The sequence below is a fragment of the Ceratotherium simum genome, unplaced genomic scaffold (assembly GCF_057802395.1).
Source record: "Ceratotherium simum simum isolate JZ-2026a unplaced genomic scaffold, ASM5780239v1 HiC_scaffold_55, whole genome shotgun sequence".
Classification (NCBI taxonomy): Eukaryota; Metazoa; Chordata; class Mammalia; order Perissodactyla; family Rhinocerotidae; genus Ceratotherium; species Ceratotherium simum.
This window is the reverse complement of record NW_028261271.1, coordinates 87,510-97,415: the sequence shown is the minus strand read 5'-3', so window position 1 is coordinate 97,415 and position 9,906 is coordinate 87,510. Positions and strand designations below refer to the sequence as shown.

The 9,906-nt window shown below is 38.3% G+C and overlaps 1 pseudogene; it reads right to left on the bottom strand.

Annotated features, from left to right (window-relative positions):
• Positions 1-2,924: 2,924 nt before the first annotated feature.
• LOC147911155 (olfactory receptor 4B1-like) lies at positions 2,925-3,889 on the bottom strand (annotated as a pseudogene).
• Positions 3,890-9,906: the final 6,017 nt, after the last annotated feature.

Here is a 9,906-nt window from a genome sequence, read left to right as displayed (position 1 = left end):
TAGATGAAGGATATGGAAGATGTGGTATATATATACAATGGGAAATTACTCAGCCATAAAGTGGAATTGAATCCTCTTATTTGTGACAACATAGGTGGGTCTAGAGGGTATTATGATGAGTGAAATAAGCCAGGCGGTGAAAGAAGAAAATATATGGTTTCACTTTTAAGTGGAAGCTAAAAACACAAAAAACAAAACAAATGACCAAACCAAACAAAACAGAAACAGACTAATACAGACAGAGAACAAATTGGTGGTTGCCAGATGGGAAGAAGGTGGAAGGAAGGGTGAAACACATGAAGGAGATTAAGAGGCACACACTTCCAGTCATAAAATAAGTAAGTAATGGGGACGTAATGTACAGCATAGGGAATATAGTCAACAATATTGTAATAACTTTGTGTGATGACAGATGGTAACTAGTCTTATCAGGGTGATTATCTTGTAATGTAAATAAATGTCAAATCTCTATGTTGTACACCTGAAACTAATACAATATTGTATGTCAACTATACTTCAATTTTAAAAAATGGAAAAGAAAAAGGGAAGGTTGCTCCACTGAGTTTAGTTCTACCAAATGCCTTAAACTATACATTGATAATATGTAAGTGCATTCAGCATAAAACATAATGAGGAGGCTATGTTAGAGTCAACATCTATTTAACAAATATTTATTGAGCACCTACAATGTGCCAGGTACTGTGTGAGGCACTCAAAAGCAATTAATCAACAAAGAATGTTTAGCCCAAAGAAGCCTCAAAATGAAAGGCGTGAACTGCCTTCAAATGATTAAAAACCTTTTAGGATGGAATCAAGGCCTATTCTGAGTAGCTACCCAAGACAGAAATAGGACCAATATGTGAACAGGCATCAGGCAAATAAAATTAATCATCAAAACTAATTATGATGATGATTATGGTAACTAATTTTATTGAGTACGTGATACAACTCTATACCATGCTCTTTTCTAAAAGCTTTATGTATATTATACTATTTAATATTCATAATAATATTATGAAGTTCATACTATTCTTAATCTTCTTGTATTTATGCAAAGCAAGTGTTCAGAGAAGTAACTAACTTGGATCTTGGATTGTTGCTGAGAGGCAATCGGAACAGCCTGATGAATCTCAGAGCCTGAGCTCTTCATAATTTAACAGGAATACACATACTCCCCACCATGAAAGTGTTCAGAAGAATCAGTAAGAATTCATCTAGAAAGGATTGCCCACAGGGCTGAAGTGTTGTTTATTCGACAAGCACTTATGAAGCACCAGCTCTGTGCATGATATTTAGAGATGCAATGAAGAAGAGATAGTGAATAATCCTACCATTGACAGCTTACAGTCTAGTGAGAGAGAAACATATATAAAATAATATGATCAAACTGATAAGGGCAATGATAAAAGTATGTAAAAATGACCATGGATGGGAGACAGAAATTCAACCCAAGGAGGAGCGGGGCATCGGAGAAGGCCTCATATGAGAAATGACCTTAACTTAGGTCTTAAAGGTTGTTTAGGATTTTGCCATACGGAAAAGGATGGTAAAGTCATTCCAGGCAGAAGTGATATTTTCTTAGGGATTAACAATGGCAATCTATGGCCATGCTTAGTGGGGACACCAAGGGAATTGAGGACAATTTCCTGGTGCCTTGAAAACCACTATTCACCTACATGCACAACCAGCACCTAAGGAGAAAGGGAAAAGGCCTTAAGGCCTGTAGCACACCAATGATGCTTCATCCCTCTGCAATGATGCTGCCTGCATTATTTCACCTGTTCCTCAAGGAGAGATAGAAGGACGAAGGGCAAATGCAAAGCCAGTCTGTGTAATTCCAAAGCCAACAGGGGCAAATTTTATGATATTCTCTAAATTGTCCACAGTGACTTGAGTCATTTGGGTGAAGCAGAGTGTCTGAGAGGTGAAACAATAATGTCCACACAGACTGTCTCATCCAACGTCACCAAGAAACACTAATAGGCATGAAAAGAAATGGAATTGGGATGGTCACTTTGAATAAACGACAGAAGTCCGGAGTAGAAACATTCATGGGCATTATTTTCGTCCTCTTCATTCTTCAAGTTAGGCCCAATAAGCATTTTCTACATTCTGTATTTATTTACATCTGGATAAGTCTAAAAGTGATCTCCTTTTTGTTAAAATGTTTGACTTGATCTTTCCCTATTGATAGTTGGAATCTATGCCATTTTGATATATATATTTTCAATTCATGGATGCTGGACATTGTGACAGGACCCATGGAGATATAAGGACTATCATTTGTACCCACATATCACAAGAACTGGAATTGTCCCAGGGACCCTTCTGGTACTCATGATCAGATAGTCTATGGCAAAGGTGCCAAGAACCAAGTAGAAGAATACAAAAATTCATGGATGTAATTTTCAAAATGCACTTATCCACATTGGAGGAGATCAGATCGGTGCCCTCCTCCCTAATTATCCCCTGATAATTCCTCTGTGTGGTCTCCTTCTTTAATGAAATAGAGGCTGTTATCATGAGGGAGGTGGAAGAAAGAGAGGGGCAGGAAAGAGAAGGAAGTAAGGAGGGAAAGAAGAAGGGAATCAAGGGAGAAATGATTTTAACATGCGAAGTATTTGTCATAATGGTCTCATTTGGATTTGCACTTTAGTTTGAGTCTTACTATTACCCAATCCCATAACATTGTTGGATATCGTGGAGCCAACCAAGTTCTCTAAGATTCAGCAAGACTATCTGATCTCTGTCCTTGGAACATTACACAAGGTTACCAAATAATTTATCTTGCTAAGGAGCATCACAACAGCAGTAACATTAAGTCTTTATATTATTTCTGCCATTCATGAATGTCCCACTAAAATCAAAACGCATTTCAAGAACAGAATAATTAGACATGCAATTTATTTATCACTTTCTCATTTTCACTCCATCTCTGAGTTCTCCTTTTTGCCCCACAACTTCCTCATGGCTATTTTCATCTCTGCATTTCTCAGTGTGTAGGTGATGGGGTTCAGCATGGGCGTGATGACCATGTAGAACACGGCCACCAGTTTGTCCTCAGTGAAGGTGGAGGAGGGTCTCATGTAGAGGAAGATGGCAGGTCCAAAAAACAAGATGACCACTGTGATGTGAGAAGCGCAGGTAGAGAGAGCTTTGCGCCTCCCTTCTGCAGAATGTTTTCTCAAGTTGACCAGAATGACAATATAGGAGGACACCAAGAGGAGGAAGGAGAAGACAAGATTAATCCACTGTTGACCAACACAATAATTCCCTCCACAAAGGCGTCACTGTAGGCAAGCTAGAATAAAGGATGGAGGTCACAGAAGTAGTGGTCAATCACACTGGGACCACAGAAGGCCAATTGGATGGTGATTAGAATCTGAATTATGGAGTTGAAAAAGACATCCAGCCAGGAACCAGCCACCAGTACATAACACAGTAGGCTGCTCATAGTGTTCATATAATGAAGAGGCTTGCAGATGGCCACATAGCGGTCCTAGGCCATCACCACAAGCAAAAGGATCTCAGTGACTGCAAAGAAGTGACAGAAGAAAATCTGAGCCACACAGCCCTCCAAGGAGATGGTTTTAATCTTGGCAAGTAAGTCTGTGATGAATTTAGGGACAACAGTAGAGGAGTAACTGATCTCCACCAGGGACAGGTAGCTAAGGAAGAAGTACATGGGGGAATTCAGACTCTTACTGATGCTGACTGTCACAACGAGGAGGCCATTGCCCACCACCGTGATCAGGTACATGGTAAGAAACCCCACAAAGCACATTCTCTGCACCTCTGGATCCTGGAAAAGACCGACGATAACTAACTCGGTCACATTAATTGTACTCACCATGGAATTCATTCAAATGTGCTAGATGCAAGCTCCTGAGAGACCTGCAATAAAACAAACACTAATTGCAACCAATTTGCCTCATTTATAGCACATTAGAGATTATAAACTACTTTACAATAAAAACTTATCACAAACTCACTCATTTAGCCAGTATGTACTCACATGGCACTAAATATTAACAATCTAAGAACAGTCTATATAATAGAAAACGAAGGCTCAGAGAAGTGGTTATTTACCCAGGATCACCCAGAAAGTGGTGGATGCTCAGACTCAGAACCAGGCTTTCTGACTTCAGTCCCAGGTTCTTTCTAACTCACCACCAGATATTCTGAATTTGGGGACCGTTCAAGTTCATAGTGATATTTTAATTATCTCATTGCATTTGCAATGCTCTCTCCCATTGGGGAATCCCCATGACCCAGTTCTCCTAAATTCCTTCTTTCCTTGATCTCTACCTCGGAGAATCATCGTACTACTGATTATTCTTCCATTTTCAAAGGTCCTCTGTACTGTTTCTTCACTCAGTTATGGCAGTCTTCAATTTACTCAGGTCAGATTCCTTCACCAGTCTTGCAGCTTCAATAACTATATTTACGTGATAAATGGTCAAGCACTCTGGTGAGAATTCAACTCACTAGTTTGTCTCCATCATTCCACTACTACATTTACACCTCTTGGCACACAGCTCAAACTATGAAGTGATCCCGAAATCACAGAGCTTGTGCTCTAGAACATTGTTATGGCTGGGAACCTGCTCGTTCTTGTTCCAGGTTGGTAGCCAGCAGCAAAGTATATGATAACAAGAGTGAAGATTTCTCTGTAAGTTAATTCCCTGGAACAGATACTCACTGAGCACCTCTTATACATCTATACGCACCCCCCAACTACAGTGAAGAAATACAGATCACAATACACACTCAAGCTAACAATGTCATGTGATTCAAAACAATATTCTCTAGATTAAGGTGCCATATTAGGAATTTTTTTCACCACAAATGATCCATGAGAAATAAGAAAGAAGTAGTAGGAACATTTTGATTCCCTGCTCTAAATTTTATCCTCATTGCTTTTCCCTTTGTCTCTGATTTCTTACTGAAATTTTCAAGAAATATATTTTTTAAAAAGTAAAAATGCACCTGAACAGCAAGGACCAAAATCAAAGAGAAAACAAAAGCCAGTGATGTAAACAATTGGAAACAAAACAGTGTGTCAGAATTCCTCGGGTAAGACACATGCTGAACATTGAAATTTCCTCAGAAAGCAGATCACAGGTGTTCTCCCCAAAAAAAGTAATTATATGAGGAAATGAATATAATAATTAGCTTAACTGTAGTAGTCATTTAATTATGTAAGTGTATATCAAAAAATCAAGCTGTAAATACTAAGTATATACAATTTTATTAAAGAAAACAATTTTTAAGATTAAATAAAGTCACCGAACCTGAAAAAGTTGAGAAACTAGTATTCTGGAGCAAGAAAAATAGCAGAGAAAGAGACGATGGAATCTTAGAGATGCAGAGAATGTTCTTGATTCTTGACTTTTCAATCCCTGATGCAGTCCCTCATGTACTTGGGTACCAGAGAAAGCCTTTTATTCCTCAGATCAATTCTCCTCTTTGCTTAAGCTATTTTGATGCATCTGTTTCTTGCAAGCAGAATCCACTAAGATATAAACCTAGGAAAAAAAATCACTAGTAACAATAAGAAAGTTAAAAATACAATTACTAGTTAGAAAACCCAACTGAAAAATGTTCCCTTTACAACAGTCAAGACGTTTTGTAAATAAAAAGCACTTAAAAGTGCAACATAGTTAAGCAGAGAAAACCATAAAACTACTAAGAGAACACAAGAAAATACATGTATAAGTGGGAAAACGTACTTATATCCACCAAAAAAAAAATTTCTTACAAAATCGTGTTTAAATAATAAAATTCAACGTAATGAAGATTTCAACTCTACCTAAATATATCTACAAATTTATGCAACCTCAATCAAAATGCAATGGAATTTTTCTTTGTAATTTATATAATTGCTCTAAAGTTCATCAGCAGAAACAAAAAGGGGAAGATCAACACTCGATGGAAGCAATAGGAAACTGCCCAATCAAGAGCTCAAGTTTCCAGGCAGGTGAGTGCAGCAGAGAAATCACATTGATACCCAAGACCTAACATAAGCAATATTACTAAATACATTACAATGTGGTGCCTTTTCCCGTGGGAGCAGTGTTGTGGGCACTAGGCACGCAGAATCATTAGGTATGTCTGGCACCATCTCAGCACCTTGCAAAATCAAGTAGCCGAATGGTTAGAAGACAAGATTGTGAGACTCAAGAATCATCTTTTACCACATCCTCAGTCAGGAGCTCAAGGAAAAGTTTTGGACAGAGATTTGGGTTGAAGCTGATGAAACTAAGCTGTGGAGTAACAAGATATCTATGGGCAAGTGTGAGCTGGAAGATACTCTGATGCCACCATCACCCTCCAAACTGCACAGGCTGCAGCTTGGATGTCATATAGGACACACATCCCCTTTCATTCCCATACCCAGTCATCACCATGTCCCATTAATTTTATCTTTAAACCCTCTCTCCTATGATCACTTTCTCTACATTCTTGCTGTGACCACCTTGTCTCCCTCAAGCCTACCCTGCTCATTCCCATCACAAGCCTCCCTTCACTGGAAAGGCCCTCTTTGTTCCTTCCAACCCTACCCACCTTCCAAGCACAATTCCAGTCTTTTGCGTTCAATTACTCTCGTCTTTAATACTCAAACCTATATGTATCTTCTCTTCTCTGAGCATCATTGAAAATACTTTGGTAATTTTCCTTAAATGTATATTAAATCATGTTACTAACCTACCTAAACTCTATCAACACCTCCCCATCACCCACAGCATAAACTCCAATATTCTTAGCATGGGTTCCAGATCCATCTTGAACTGGCCATCGCCTATTTTTGCACCCTTATTGTCATTCCCCAGGTGAACATTATACAGCTATTTCCTAACCCAAGTCGTCCTTTCTCATTTCTCTGTTTAGTATTTGTGTTGAGTATTCTTTCCTTCTCGATCACATGGAAATCCTCACTACAATAGGAATAATTTATTCCTTCCTTTTTGTTCCTATTGTACTTTACCATACTTCTTTTACAGCAATTAACAGATTCTTTATAATTGTAACTTTGAGTCTATATCTTCTACTAAGAAATATACTATCCTAGTATTCAAAATTATCTGTTTAATATGTTTCTTAACTCTTTATTATTAATTACATTTTGGTTGACAATAATAGCTAATATTTCAGTAGTACCATGTGCCACACACTTTACAAGTGCTCTACATACATTAATGCATACAATTCTCAGAACAAACCTGTGATGTGGGTACTATTATTATCACTGCTTTTTTTCTATGTGAGGAAACAGAAGCACAAATAAGTGAATTAACTGGCCTAAGGTTACACAGCAGTGGAGCCAGGATTTCAATCCAAGCAGCCTAATCACAGATCCTGCACCCTTTACCACTGCCCTAAACAATTTCTAGGTACATAACACATAAGTAAAGTGTTAAAGTTAACTATACCTTTTGTTAGAAGTCTAAGGTATAATTATTTGCTGATACAAACAAATATTTCTTATATAAGTATGAACTCAAACTTTTTTGAAGCATTAGAGAAACTAAGGAAAATATCCTAGGACCAATCTGAGAGATCAGGCAGACAGAAGCGCAGAATCATGAAGGGTCCAGTTTTTCCAGTCTTCATCCCGAAGAGAAGGAATACCTGAGAGCCTTCCTCTTTGAAAACTACTTTTTCCTTTTCTGTCATCTATGCCTTTTCTGTATTTATTCCTTTCTCTGCTATCCTAACCCTCACCCATCCCCACCATCTCTCCTACTGAACTGATAAGAAATACCTCCTCTCTCCCCACAACACTTCCTCACCTACAGTCCTGGAAAGAAAATGTGACCAGCATGTAAGTGAATAAATCAGCATTTGATTGTTTAGACTCTGCATCAGGCAACTTGCTGGACTCTGGACCAGAGCATATTGATAGAATGCAGACAGTCACCAGAGAAAATGTAAGAGCATGCTTCATGTGCTGATGTGACTGATCTCAGATGAAGAAATGGAACATTCTTCCCCATCACATGCTCTCACTTCACAATCTCCAAGTAGTATCTCACAGAAACCCCAATTGTAAGGGACTTTAAAATTCATCAAATTTTATGTTATCTATATTTTACCACAATAAAAATAAATAAATAAATTGAATTCATTACCCCCCAAAAACATCTTCTTCCCAGCCAGCTCATTTTACAAACGAACACTTATGGCTCAAAGACAGGAACTGACTTGCCCCATGTCCTATGTCTGCTTAGAGACTTTGCACCTATTTCCAGCCATATCACCTACTTTTAGGTCAGAAAATCTGGTGTGGTTTTGTTCTGCCTTAGAACAAGGAATTGGTTGAGATGAATCTCAGATGCACTCAAGTGCCTCCAATTCAGCATGAGGTTAACCACTCTGCTGGAATAGATCATTACTCAAGGAGATGATCTGGTTTGGGAAAACTGGGAGGGATGGAGCGTTGGATTCCTTTCTGGGAATCCTAGTCCCTGAACAAGCAAGGTGCTTTGGCTAATGTTACCCACTCAGCGGATTTTTCACTGAAAACTCTCAATGAGCAAAGTCAAGGTCATGCTCAGCTAAGCTACTCTGAGAGTGGAGCTGAAAAGACTTACAGATCTTTTACTCTGACCTCCTCCATTTATAGATGAGGTGAACAAGGCCGAAAGAGGTTAATGGGATTCTCAAAGCCACATACTATTTATATTCAAGTTACTAACCCAGAAATCAGTGCTCTTTTAACAACACTAGTCTCTTTTCTGATGGGTTGGTGGTTGCTACTGCAATTCATAGATCTGTTCTTGTCCCTAAGAACAAATCACCAGTGTTTCTGGGAGCTCTTAGAAAACAAAGTAGACAATGGATAAGATGAATCTCAAAAAAGGAAGACTCAGGGGATCTGGATCTCGGTTTATATTTGAATTTATAACATCTAAGAAATAAAAAATGCAACAGGAAGCAGCAACCTTAGAGATTTTAAGATCCTGATTTTGATGTAGAAAAACTACTTGCCCACTGAAAGTCCAAGAGTTATGATTAAATGCTTAAATCCTTGAACTATTTAAAATAAATTAAGCCATACGCTATAATCAAGGGAACAACTTACCCATGGAATTTCTTTTTTCTCTGGTGAAACTTTGCAATTAAACTATGACTTTGGAAAAGTTAAAAGCCTGTTTCAATTAGTTTAGTGAGATTTCTATAAAGTTTTTCATCCAATAATGATATGTTAAGGGAAGAAAGTTGAAGTAAAGACATAAAGGGAACTTTTTCAAAACTGGACTGGAAGGAATGAAAAGAGGAGAAAACGAGGACTGGACAGGGAGCCAGGACACTGGGCACCAGCTCTGGTTCAGTAATTGATTAACCATCTGACTTAAGCCATGTTGTTTCACCTCCCCACTCCTCACCCTCCCCTGCTTCTACTTCTATATAAATGACAGAGTTGAGCTAGACTATCTCCATCGTACCATCCATGTAACACTCATGGATTCATGTGTAAGTCTCTTAGTATCCCAGTGCCTCAGCCTTCTCCAACAATAATGATAGTGGTAATAATAATGTAATCTAGTGAGAACTTCCTAAGAAAGAGATGTCATTCATCCACCCATTCATTCACACATTCATTCAGCAAATAGTATTGGATCTTTCATGTTCCAAGCACTCTTCTAGGAACTGGAGATTTGGTAGATAAAAAACAAACTCCTTAGACTCATGGAGGTTACAACCTTCATATCCCCACCAGGACATAATGGAGGTGGAGCAAAATAATGAGCAAATAAAACTTGATATGCAGGTCGGATAGCAATAAGTCCTATGAAGTAAAATAAAATAGATTAAGGATGACAGTGAATGCGTCTGGAAACAATTTCACACAGGGTAATAAGGAAAGGCCATCTCTTGTCAAGATCTCTGTCTGCTGTCTTG